The 13,042-nt window shown below is 37.9% G+C and overlaps 1 long non-coding RNA gene across 1 annotated transcript in view; it reads right to left on the bottom strand.

Moving 5' to 3' along the window:
* Positions 1-3,044: 3,044 nt before the first annotated feature.
* LOC309511429 overlaps positions 3,045-13,042 on the bottom strand; it is a 138,346-nt gene continuing 128,348 nt past the window's right edge. The window contains exon 4 of the long non-coding RNA XR_014210607.1: positions 3,045-4,274. This is a non-coding gene — a long non-coding RNA (uncharacterized lncRNA). The remainder of the gene's footprint in view (positions 4,275-13,042) is intronic.

Below are 13,042 nucleotides of genomic sequence, written 5' to 3'. Positions count from 1 at the left end.
GTAGATGCCTGTTATTGTTGCTGCCAAAACTTTGTCTGATTACCTGTCTAGTCTGGCCAAGATCCTTGAAATTCCTGTCATGTCCTCAAGTCCTGTGCCCACAGCTGAGGAGAGTGCTGTTTCCAGGGCAGCCGCCAAGAGCACTGGGTCCGAGTCTGCTTCAGAGAGCGAAGGTTCCGAGCCTGTCTCTGAGAACGGGGATCCTGTCCCAGCTAATGTGTCCAGCCCTGTCCCTGCTAAGGAGTCCAGCCCTATCCCGGCTAATGTGTCCAGCCCTGTCCCGGCTAATGTGTCCAGCCCTGTCCCGGCTAATGTGTCCAGCCCTGTCCCGGCTAATGTGTCCAGCCCTGTCCCGGCTAATGTGTCCAGCCCTGTCCCGGCTAATGTGTCCAGCCCTGTCCCGGCTAATGTGTCCAGCCCTGTCCCAGCTTCACAGTCTGCATCTTTCTCCGCTCCCTTACCACCTGCCACACCCATTGTCTTCACTCCGCTGCCGGCTGTAGCGGTCCCCTCTGTCACCCGACCCCTGTTTGTCTCCCCGGATGCCCCTGTCTCCACTTCACCCCGGACTGTTTCCCCCAAGACTGTTCCTCGTGTGTCCCCATCCAAACCTGCCCGGATTCCTTGTCCACAGCCCTCGTCCAGAAGACCCAAGACCACAGTCCCACCCACCTACCCTGGACATTCCCCCATGAACTTTGTTGTTCCTCCGCCCCCCATCCCGTGTTTGTTATTTTTATTGTTTCATCCCAACCCTGTTGTCGTGTTTTCGTGTCTGCCGTTGTTGGTTTTTGTCATGTTTTGTTGGTTTGTGTCCATGTCTCAGTCCGTCATGTCACGTGTTTAGTGTTCCCTTAGGGAGCGTCTGGAAGCCGCTCCTTAAGGGAGGGGTTCTGTCATGATCCTGCCTTCCTGTCTCTGATTTTCCCTGGTCTTGAGGCAGGATCATGACAGGCCCATGTTTTATGTGCAAGCACATGGCCATTTGTTTGGGCCATGTGCTTGTGTTGTCTCGTCACCTAGTCCCGCCCCCTTGTTATCCTCGTTTTGTCATTATTGCTTCACCTGTGTCACCCGTTTCCCTCATTAGTTTCTCCCTATTTAATCCCCTCATGTTTTCTGTCCTGTGTCGGTACATTGTCTAACTTTGCGTGTTAATCAATGTGAGATCTGTCCGTGAGAGTCTGTTGAAAGTCTTGTTTAAGTAGTAGTTTGTTCCTGTTTCTGTTATAGTCTAGTTTGTCAGTCATAGTCTAGTTTAGTTACCTGTAATCCTGTCTTGTTTTGCCCCCTCGTGGGCTTTGTTTTTCCTGTTATTTGTACAATAAACTGTGTTGCTGTGACTACTGTCTGCAATTGGGTTCATCTCCACACATCCACATAACATATACAGGCTAATTTGCACGTTTACATACTCTTTTTAAAACTGTTAATAATAATAGTACTGTTAAAAATAACAAGTAATATCACATTGAAATAGATATTCTGATTCTAAAATATAATAATATCAAAATAATTAGATGTAAGTGTTAGTCTTTCAGTTTCATCACCATCTATACAAAAGGGGAAACTTAGGAATATTTTAGTACAGTAATGTTAAAAAGTTAGTTTGTTAGTATACTTTATTGTCCTTTTTCAGGAAATTTGTCTTGGACTCAAAGCTGCATTAGTACACAACATATACATACACACACAAACCAAAAAGAGTTTAAAACTACATATATGTATAACTACATCTTGCTATTTAACATATTAATAGATACTCTAATGGTTGCTCTTACTCAGTGGGACTCTATACCGTCTCCATGATGGCAGAAGCTGATACATTGGAAATAAAACATGGCTTGAATCACTCACTATTGTCTGTGCATTTTTAAAAATCCACGATTCGTAAATTGATTGAAGTGATGAGTACTCTCTTACACCCATAACTTACATTGCAGTTTTCACAAGACGTGCAAGCTGTGATTTTAATTGGACCGAAAGATTGCCATATGAAGTTTGCATCCAATAATTTAAAAGACTACCTAAAACGGCATAATGAAATAATTGCATAATTCTCTGATTTACACCGAACAGCCTAAGTCTTCTTAAAAAAATACAATCGTTGCTGGAATTTTGAACAAAGATAATCAATGTGGGCTTTCCAAGTAAATGAACGATCAATGACCACACCTAGATACTTATAGGTATCCACCTGCTCAATATTATCATAGATGATAACTGGGCTGTAATCAAAAAGGATCATGTAACATCAACTGCAGTGAATTATAAACAGTAGATAGTGTCATTCTTGTTTTATGAAAGCATATTACAAAAGAAAACATTGTGTAATGCTCCTGTTGTTTGTGTTTTTTTGTTTTATGTGTGACAAAGTGTATCACTAAGTGTATGAGTGAAACCTTTTCTAATGTTCTGGAAGAATGAGTTGATCTGAGACATGAAGTTTCAGTGCATTTTGAATGTGAAATGAACTGCTGTCAAGCTGTAAGTTGGTTAGGAGAACTGAGTGAAGAGTTTTGAAAATGTACCTAAATATTGAGAAATGTGTCTTAGCGATTGTAAAAACCTTTAATTTAATTTAATTTGGCAGGGTAAATCCCAGCGATTTCTCTAGTTTATTCTAGTGTATTTGAGAAGTTGCACAGATATTGGTAACAGGACTCTGGGGGTTGTTGGCCAGTTTTCTCACCTAAGAAAAACACTGGCCTTTAAGGCCTTCCTGCATTGATATGTAAATTGTGTGTGGGGGGGAAGTGCAACAACTCAGTACACACCCTAGTCTACATACACATGAAAAATACCTATTTTAGAATATCAAGGATAGTAATGAGTTATGGTTAAATCATTCAATCATTTATACCACAGTCTTAAATGATGTCTTAAATGATATCAGGTTAAAAGACCATGATATCTTCTCCAAACCAACTTACAGCTTGACAGCAGTTCATTTCACATTCAAAATGCACTGAAACTTCATTCTCAGATCAGAACACTAGAAAAGGTTTTAAAAAACACACGTTAAATAAAAAAACACACAAATAACGGGTAGAATTCTAACATATTTCTGCTGTTTTCTGTTGTTCAGAATTCACAGCATTTTATGTCACATGGTCATTGTTTACAGTACAGTACACATTTCCCCCAAGTTTCCCCTTTTTATAGATGGTGATGAAACTGAAAGATTAATACCTGTATGTGTTCAGCTACATCTAATTGTTTTGATAGTATTTAATTTTTTAGATTCTGAAAATATTTTACTACGGTATTACTGTAGAAGTGTTGCAAATGTCAATGTCTGTGTCATTCAATGTTGTATTAATGCATTCAGTGACTACATCTTCCAAACTACATATTTCACTTAGACACAACCACTGCCAAAACTCAGAGCCCATTTTTATACACTCTTTTATACGCTCAAAACTGTTAAACATAATTGAAAGATCTTATAAACATTGAGATCTTTCAATTTAAATGAATTAATTTCTCACTTAAACACAAAGACCAACAGAACTTGATTTACTATACAGGCTTATTTGCACATGCTTACATATTATTTCCAAGACTGTGTTATTTATTTTAAAAACCTAAGCTAGACTGAAATGTGCAATATTTCTACCGTATACCACAAAGATATGTAATTTAAGTCCAAAGGGAAACTATGTTTTTATTGTATTTTTATTACTGCCAATGTCTGAGAGACCACAACCCATAAGATTGCTAAAGTAAAAAATGTGTACCGTTGGTTCATTAATGTTAAGTCATATTTTTGACTCGAACAAAATCACTTAATTGTCAATTTTTAGGTATTTGAAAAGTACTATCATTAACTTTTGTAATGTTAATTTATATTATGTTATATATATGCACGGTAAAACTCTCTCCAATATGATATATACACATTATAATGCTTGATCTGTAGATAAAAGGCTGTGGATTTGCATAAAATGACTTTATTTTGTGTATTTGTATTTTATGTTTGTTGCTGTTTTAAAACGACTCGCTACCGTGTGCCTGTTCACACCACAAGGACTATGAATCGGCATCAAACGCACAATAACTGGAATTTAAAACTTCACTATGTGAAGAAACAAATGATCAATAAACTGTTGGACAGATATAGGCTACACTAGGATTTGTGCGCTCGACATTTCTTCGCTTTGTGCCGTGAACTTTTAAATGCGCACTTGTGCAGCGCAGCGCTGAACACTGTGACTCCATGTTGCTTTGAGCACATCATTCTGCACCCGCGATGCGCATACGCGCTTTGTGCGCTCTGTTTTGAAGCGTTTCATATTATAATGGTTTTTCCTATATTTTTTATACCTAGCCTGCACAATACATTTAAAATAAGCATAATTTAATTGTATATTATATTGTATGCACTAAAGCTGGTGAAAACCTATCTCAGGTCCACAATGTCAGATGACAGATTAAGCAATTCAGGTGTTCTAAGTATTGAGTCAAGGAGGGCAAAGGCCTTAAATCTAGATGAATTTGCTGATCTTTTTGCAAAAAAACACAAAAATCGTAGAATGCAGTTAATGTGACTGATTCTGAATATGTAATGCAAATCTAAAAAATATAATGGAAATGCAAATACGTTGTTGAATGATTGTAAACATGGTATTTTGCCTGTTGATGCCTATAGTGCAGTGCAGAAAATGATGTGACAACAATAAGGTCTAAACTGGCCCCTCTAACAGTACAACTGGCCCCAGCTTGCCCCATTTTGGACCAGTTGAAGGCGAGTGATTTGTGACTTGGAAATACCGCAATACAATGAGTTGCTGTAGTCTAAATGGGAAGTAATAAAAGCATGCACAGCCATCTCTAGTGTTTTGTCAGTTAGGAAGTGTTTAATTTTAGACAAAAGACGGAGCTGATAGAAACTAGATCCAATTACTGAATTACTGAAATTTGTTTGTCAAATTTTAAAGGCCCATCTAAAAGCACACCCCAATTCCGCACATGTGTAGATCTGAATGCAGATAAGCTCCTCAAATCGATGATGGGGGTCTTAAAATGATCAGTGGGGCGAAAACTATCACCTCAGTTTTGTCTTCATTTAAAGAGAAAAAGTTTTGAGCAAGCCAAGATTTAACCTCATCTAAGCATAATGAAAGAGAAATGAATGAGAATTTAACAGTTAAAAAGATAATGCAAGAAGTCATTTTCAAACTAAAGTAATACACTGCACACCTGTGTGCAAAATGTAAAATATTGTTAAATACAACTATAACATTGTTTACAAACAAACCCTATAAACACTAAAAGGGCTGTATTATGCAAGCCAGGCCAGTAGTTCACTTTGTCAAAAAAAACAAAAAACCCGGCAAACACGTAATACTCATGAACATGTGAACACGTGATGATAAGTACGCATGTGAACATGTTATATACTTGTGCATGACCTGCCTGATCTCATGAAAATGCATCTCTATGGCACGCATTGTGTTTATTGTGCAATTTTTACGCGAAAATTTGTTTTTTACATGCATATGATACGCACTTTATCGAGTGTAATACACACACACCCTACAAAACTAATCCTAACCAAACATATAATACATATTACATATTACACACTACTACTAAACCTACCCTAAACCCACCCATGCCTATCATATGCACGTATAAATTGCACAATAAACACAATGTGTGCTATAGAGACGCATTTAGTGTGACCGGGTTGGAATGACGTAACAATTTCACAAATTCACGTTTATGTTGTTTACATGCAGATGGTAAAGGCATCGTTTTCAAAACGAGTGATAAAAGGCATAATATATAATATACCTACTATATAATATACTATATATATACATAATGAAGACAGACTTCACTGCCAGTTCACTTCACTGTTCACACACACACACACACACACATCTCCAAGTCCCCACTCGGTCAGTGTAGAGCGACATTGGTCTGTTAGTAATATAGATATGTATGTGTGAGTGCAATGGCACATAACAATGGCAAGTAAATTGTTAGGGACTGCATAACCAAGCATAGAAAGTATCTATGAAGGCCTATATATAAATATATATAACTTATAGTTACAAAATAAAGACAGACTGTTCACACACACACACACACACAGTTCCATTGCAGGCTATTGTGAGTCCACTGTTGTATACACTGTAAATGATTTCTGTTGTTTTCACAGTATTATTGCTGTATTTTCAGTGAAAGTTTACTGTAGAAACAGTTTACAGTAAGTTGCTGTCAATTTTATAGCTTTTACATCATTTTTGCTGTATTTCCAGCTTTGTCACCGTATAACTATTTACAGGAAAGTTGCTGTCAATTTATGCTTTTCTTTGGAGGGGGGAAGAAAATAATTACAGTAATTCTTATACTCCTGTTAAATTGATGACAGTAATATTCGAAACAGGCAAGCCCGACAGAGGACATTTTTTGGTTATTGAGGTTATTTAATCTTAGGAATTGTATAATACATCGTTTCATAAGGTAATCCATAGATTAAGGCATTTAGCATATAGTTAAAAAAAAAGTTAAAATTTGCTTGGGTGTTTTTTTCTTTTTTTTTCTTTATGGTTGCCAGATTTTGTCACAAACCCAACTAATCTCAAAGGTTATTATAGCCTAAAATGTTTGGATGGGAGATGTAGTCCCATCCAATGATCAATATTAAAGGCAATGTAAAATAGATAAAAATCGATTTCCATGATTTATTATTATTATTATTTTGCTTTCGATTTACACACTTAATTACATAAAGTGCGATTTGCACGGGATATACACCTGGCAACCAATCATCTAACCGTCAGCCGTCAAACTCGAATTTTCCATTTCATCCTGACTGAGACTTCGAGGACGGAGCACGCAGAAACAGCAAACTAGCCAGGTAAGATGTAAATTTGTATTTCTAAATGTTTCACCACTACAAATGTGAAGATATTCGTTTTACCATTAACTGTTAAGTATCCTAATAGGTGGCGAGTTTGATATAAAGGTAAAGTTAAGGTAACGCGAACATTCTAGCCAGTTAGCCAAATAAGTTACTAGTTATCACAAGGTTTGATGTTAATGTCAGTTATTATTTTCAAGTTTAGAACAAAGTAATCGAAATTTTCTTGTTTCTGAACACTTGTGTGTAACTTAACGTTAACTTAACGTTAACGTTGCTAACTTACACCGTGTGCGTGTTGCCTGTCGCGATCGAGGCCTCAGCCGCCTCATACAACAATAGGCTATGTTAACATATAACGTTATAACATAACCCTACCGTTAAGTTATGTTATACACGAATTGAATTGACAACCACAGTGTTATTAGTTGTATTATACATTTTATAACGTTAGTACGATGCACACTTAAAGTGAATACACAGGCAGTGAAAGTCCCGCCGAATGAATTCCCGCGTCTCGGCATCCACAAGTCCTCCTTTAAGTTCGATTTTGCTCATTCGTTTTCATTTACTAGCCTAATTCAAGTGGACTGTATTAGTTTATTAATGTCTGGATACAACCACTGCCAACGGACTGCGGTTAATTTAGTTGTATATTTGATATTAGTTTGATATTCACGAAAATGACCATTATAATCCCCGTGGGGCAGCGCCAGAGAATTCTTAACGCAGCCACGCAGAGGGGGTGCTAGATCATTAACGGGGGAGCTACGTAAATTGAACAAGCACAACATTAAGCATTCAATAAAATTTTGACACCCAATTTCGAGGGAAGACGCAGTTTCGGGGTGAAGGATGGAGTGAGAAAATAAGGATGCATCAATTTGTGTATTGGGAAGCACTCATGCTCTTTGCACGGCACAAATCGACATTTTAAAGATCAGATTTTTTATCAGCTCTATAAATCAATTAAAAAGTCTAACCTTTTCAAATTTTTAGATCACATTAAATACAAAATGTTGCTAAAAAAATACTCCTTTCATATGTCATCATGACACATCTCACCTTGTGAAACTTACATTTTATTTAAAAAAAAGGAAATATACTAATGTAAATGTTTGTAATATTCAAATTCTATTGAACTCAAAGATCATAGAGACATGAAATCAGCTGTAAAACAATCATATTATTCTTAAAATGCTCATGCTAGCCACCTTTTTTACAAGTAAGTAATAAATGAAATGCACAGATTGAATAATTAATATGAGCATTCAATTATTTCATTTACAAAAAATATGTTAACTTTTTTGATATTTTTAAGTTGCAATTTAGTTGTTAGCTTGTAATTTTTGGTCTTTGAAATTTGTTTTATTTTCTAATTATTTATTTTGATTTTACATATTGGAATTATTTTGTAACCTTTTTATGTTTTAACTGATCCATGTTTCTCTTTGTCTTACAGGTAAACATCCTTGGTGAAGTCACCAGATATGGATGGGTAAGTACTGTATCTAAAGTTAAAATTGTGTGGAAATAAGATTAGAAATGCCTTTCTCTTGCAAAGTGTGTCAGTACTCTGTAGAGTCTATTCCAGAATTTGTCAGACATGCTAAGGAACACAGGAATCTTGCAAACCATAGATTCTCTTGTGGAGTTTTCCAGTGTCCATGTAACTTCAAAACTGCTGTTGGCCTTCGTATACATATGTATCGTAACCATGCAGTGGTTACACCACGTGCTGACAAATCACACAGTGGTGTTAATATGACATGCCAGGTTATGGGATGTTCTTTCAATTCCACATCCATATCTTGTCTTTGTGAGCATTTAAAATGGCACATTAGAGATGGCGAGGCAGTTAAATGTCCTTTTCAAAGCTGCAAGAAAAAATTCAGGGTTAAGTCATCTTTTCTATCTCACATAAGCAGAAAACATTCAGCGCGTGATATCTGTGGTGAAGGCTGTGCTGTAGGTCTTGACACCAGTATGTCATGTGCTGCAGATGAGTCTGACAATGAAACATTTGCTGAGATTGTAGGGACTACTTCAGCTCATGCAGAGGGAGATGTGCTAATGACTAACTTAGCCCTCTTTTACCTCAGAATGCAGGCAAAAATGCTCCTGCCAGCCACCACAATATCAGCATTAATAGACGAATTCCAAGATTTACATGAGCACGGGATGTCACATGTACTGGCAAAAGTAAGCCAAGAACTTACAAAACTTGAGATACCTAGAGATAGGATCCACGCCATAGTTGAAGGGCTCTCAAAGGAAAATTTGTTGAAGATGTATAATCAGGGTGTGTTTAGGTCAGATCAAACAAGAAAGACTTTTTTTAAGAGGAATTTCTCTTATGTTGAGCCTACTCGGATGTATCTAGGCATTAATGCCAAAGGAAATGAGTGTTTCTGTCAGTATGTGCCTGTCAAAGATACTCTTAAAGCCTTTTTAAGTCACCATTCAGTTAGACAACAGTACAACACCACTAAAATGCAGCAAGCTGTAGATTCAGATATACTGGAAGATGTCCAGGATGGAAAGAATTGGAGAAAAAACACTCTTCTTCAGCAGTGTCCATCTTCTTTCTCCATAATTTTGTACCAGGATGCATTAGAGGTTGCAAATCCCCTTGGATCTGGCAAAAAAATCCATAAACTTCTGGCTGTATACCTTACCTTGGGTGAAATTCTGCCATATAATAGGTCCTCTATTGATCCCATGCAGTTAGTGATGCTTTGCAGGGAACAGGATTTAAAATTTTTTGGCCAAGACTTGGTATTCTCTCGACTTGTTAATGATTTGAGGGATATTGAGGAATCTGGAATTGTTTTGGATGATGGTGAGAAACTGCAAGGAGCTCTCATAGCAATTGTAGGTGACAACTTGGGATCCCATTCTTTGGGAGGATTTACAGAAAATTTCAGCAAAAGCAAGCACTTCTGTCGGTACTGTACGATAAATAGAGACGACTTTGAAAGGGAGCCTACAAAAATTGGTCCTCTGAGGACTCAAGAGGCCTATAAGAACAGTGTGAGAGAGTTGTCACTGGGTCACAGCCTTATAGATGGTGTGAAATTTGATTCTGTTTTCAATCGTTTGAGACACTTTCATGTATGCCAGCCAGGCCTTCCACCATGTTTAGGGCATGATCTTTTCGAGGGGATTGTGTCGACAGATCTTGCTTTGTACATCAAGCACTTTGTATCGGTAAAGCATTTCACATACACTCAGTTAAACAGGAGTATATCTCAGATAAAGCTTGTTGGCAGTGATGCAAGCAACCGGCCATGTGAAGTTGTGCAAGATGGAAAGAAGTTGGGGGGGAGTGCAGCCCAGAATTGGTGTTTTTTGCGCCTTCTCCCGCTTTTTATTGGTGATCGGATCAAAAATGCCCTTGATGACCAAGTGTGGCAGTTGTGTTTAAGGCTCAGGGAAATTGTAGAGCTTGTTTGTGCACCCAAGATTCACACCAATCAGGTAGCCTATCTCAAGGTTCTCATCAGGGAGTATGTTCAGATGCGAGTGGATATTTTCCCAGATACCCCTATCAAACCAAAACACCACTTCCTTCTCCACTATCCAGACCTAATCCTTAAATGTGGTCCTCTCATTCGTCTTTGGACAATGCGGTTTGAGAGTAAGCACACATATTTTAAACAGTGTGCACGGAAGCTTCACAACTTCAAAAATCTCTCCAGTTCTCTGGCAGAAAGGCACCAGTTGCTTCAGGCGTATCTTCATGCTGGTAATATCTTTCCTCCTGTACTTCAAGTAGGTCAGGCTAATGAATTGACTGCCCACATGTATAATTTCGCCATTCAAGAAGCTGTACGACTCAGTAATTTGACTGGTAGCATCATGGAGACAGCCATGGTCACATACAAAGGTACAACATATAAGAAGGGAATGGGTGTTGTACTTGATGTTAGTGATGGTGGATATGTGCTGGGGAAGATTGCTCTGATAATAGTCTGCCAGGAAAAGGTGTATTTTGTTTCAGAGAGACATCAGTCAGTGCCAGTGTTGGATCTTGGTGTGCACTGTGTACAGCATGACAGTGAGACTCGTTATGTGTGTGTTTGTGTTGACGAGCTTGCAGACTATCACCCAGTGTCTGTTTATAGACATTTGGATCTCGAACTTGTTGTGCTTCATCATTCTATCTGTTTAGGTGGCAAGACGACATGGAGTCAATCATAAAGGGCACTCTTGCCCACTTGAGTGAGGAGAGGCTGACATGTCTTCTTGAACATCTCTCTAACATTGGTATAAGGGCCTCAGATGACTTCAGATTTCTAGCAGAAGATGATTTAAAACAAATTATTTCATTGATTGATAGCAGAAAACTTCTACATGCATTTAACAACAGAGGTAAAACATTTTGCATATATATTTTGTAAATGTTGTAAATAACTTGATTTTCAGAGTTTAAATGTTACTTAAAGGGTTAGTTCACCGAAAAATGAAAATTCTGTCAGTAATTACTCACCCTCATGTTGTTCCAACCCCGTAAGACCTTCGTTCCTCTTCGGAACACAAATTAAGATATTTTTTATTAAATCTGAGAGCTGGATCACTCCTCCATAGGCTTCTAAGTTATTATAACTTGCTGGCCCAGAAAATGTTTTAAAGAGATCGTTAATATAGTCCAAATGACTACAGTGGCTCAATCTTAAGTATATCAAGCGACGAGAATACTTTTTGTGCGCAAAAAAACAACAGAAATAACGACTTTATTCCACTATTAATTTCCTTCTCTGTGGACCTCGAGTGAGTTCACGTAGTATAACTGCGCAGCGCTTCTGTGTTGTGCATCACACGCATCACACAAATGACCAGCATTGGCCAATAGTGAGCCTACGTGTGACGTATAACACAGAAGCACTGCGCAGTTATACTACGTGAACTCACTCGAGGTCCACAGAGAAGGAAATGAAAAGTGGAATAAAGTTGTTATTTCTGTTTTTTTTTTTTTGCGCACAAAAAGTATTCTCGTCGCTTTATAAACTTAAGATTGAGCCACTGTAGTCACTTGGACTATATTAACGATGTCTTTAAAACATTTTCTGGGCCAGCAAGTTATAATAACTTAGAAGCCTATGGAGGAGTGAGACAGCTCTCAGATTTAATAAAAAATATCTTAATTTGTGTTCCGAAGAGGAACAAAGGTTTTACGGGGTTGGAACAACATGAGGGTGAGTAATTACTGACAGAGTTTTCATTTTTGGGTGAACTAACCCTTTAACATTTTGCAGTTTGTGTTCTTTTATTATGGTAACTTTATTTGTCTCATTTAAATTTGTACTCCGTCTTTAGTAGACTCTGTCTGTGCTCTCCCCTTTTTTTGGTCCTTTTTATGTTTTTATTTTTAGGTGGTGGTGGTACACAGCTCAGTGAGCAGAGTGACAATGCAGCAAGCGACACAATTACACTGACATTAACTCCAGTAACTGAATTGGAAGTCTCCTCAGTAATGACTTCACCACAGTGCAGTGTTCCTTTGCAAAATAAAACCTGGACTTCGACATTTAAAATTCCATGGGAGAAGACTAGGCCCACTCTACAAAGATGTCTCTCTCAGAACACAATCCCAGAAGACACAGACAGACGGCACATGGTTAGGATCACTGTAGATGCCATGAGAGAAAAATGCTTAAACCCAACTTGGAGTCAGTGTACAGTAATTGCTAAAAGTGTAGTTAACAAATACCCTGATAGCTTTGAAGACAGGACAGATGAAGGTGACAGAATGGGCAATGGATACTTCACGTTGTCCTCACAACTGAAAAATAGAGTGGATAATCTTAACAGAAACAATACCCTTGCACGTCTCAGAAAGCCAAAAAGACCTGCTGATACTAATGATGTTCAGCCAGCACAGCCAGAAAAAGTTGCAAAAACTGACAGTTATGGATGCATAAACTGGCAGCCATCTCAATTACCAGAAGGAGAGACAATAGACTCTCTACATCATAAAAAAGAAGAACTTAAATTAATTTTCTCTCAGGAAGGACCAAGTGGAGCAGACCGTGTTAGGGTGAATGATTTGATGGTCTTAACTTATGCAAGTCAGCGCAGTACAATAAACGCCACACCTTCACTTAGTGTACATGAATTGAAAAGAGAATGGCCTTTCCTGTTTGTGAAGAAGTTTTTAATGCAGCA

The sequence above is a fragment of the Leuciscus leuciscus genome (assembly GCF_965113295.1).
Source record: "Leuciscus leuciscus genome assembly, chromosome: 12".
Taxonomy (NCBI): domain Eukaryota; kingdom Metazoa; phylum Chordata; class Actinopteri; order Cypriniformes; family Leuciscidae; genus Leuciscus; species Leuciscus leuciscus.
The sequence above is the reverse complement of the archived record's forward strand: the minus strand, read 5'-3'. Positions and strand labels throughout refer to the sequence as shown.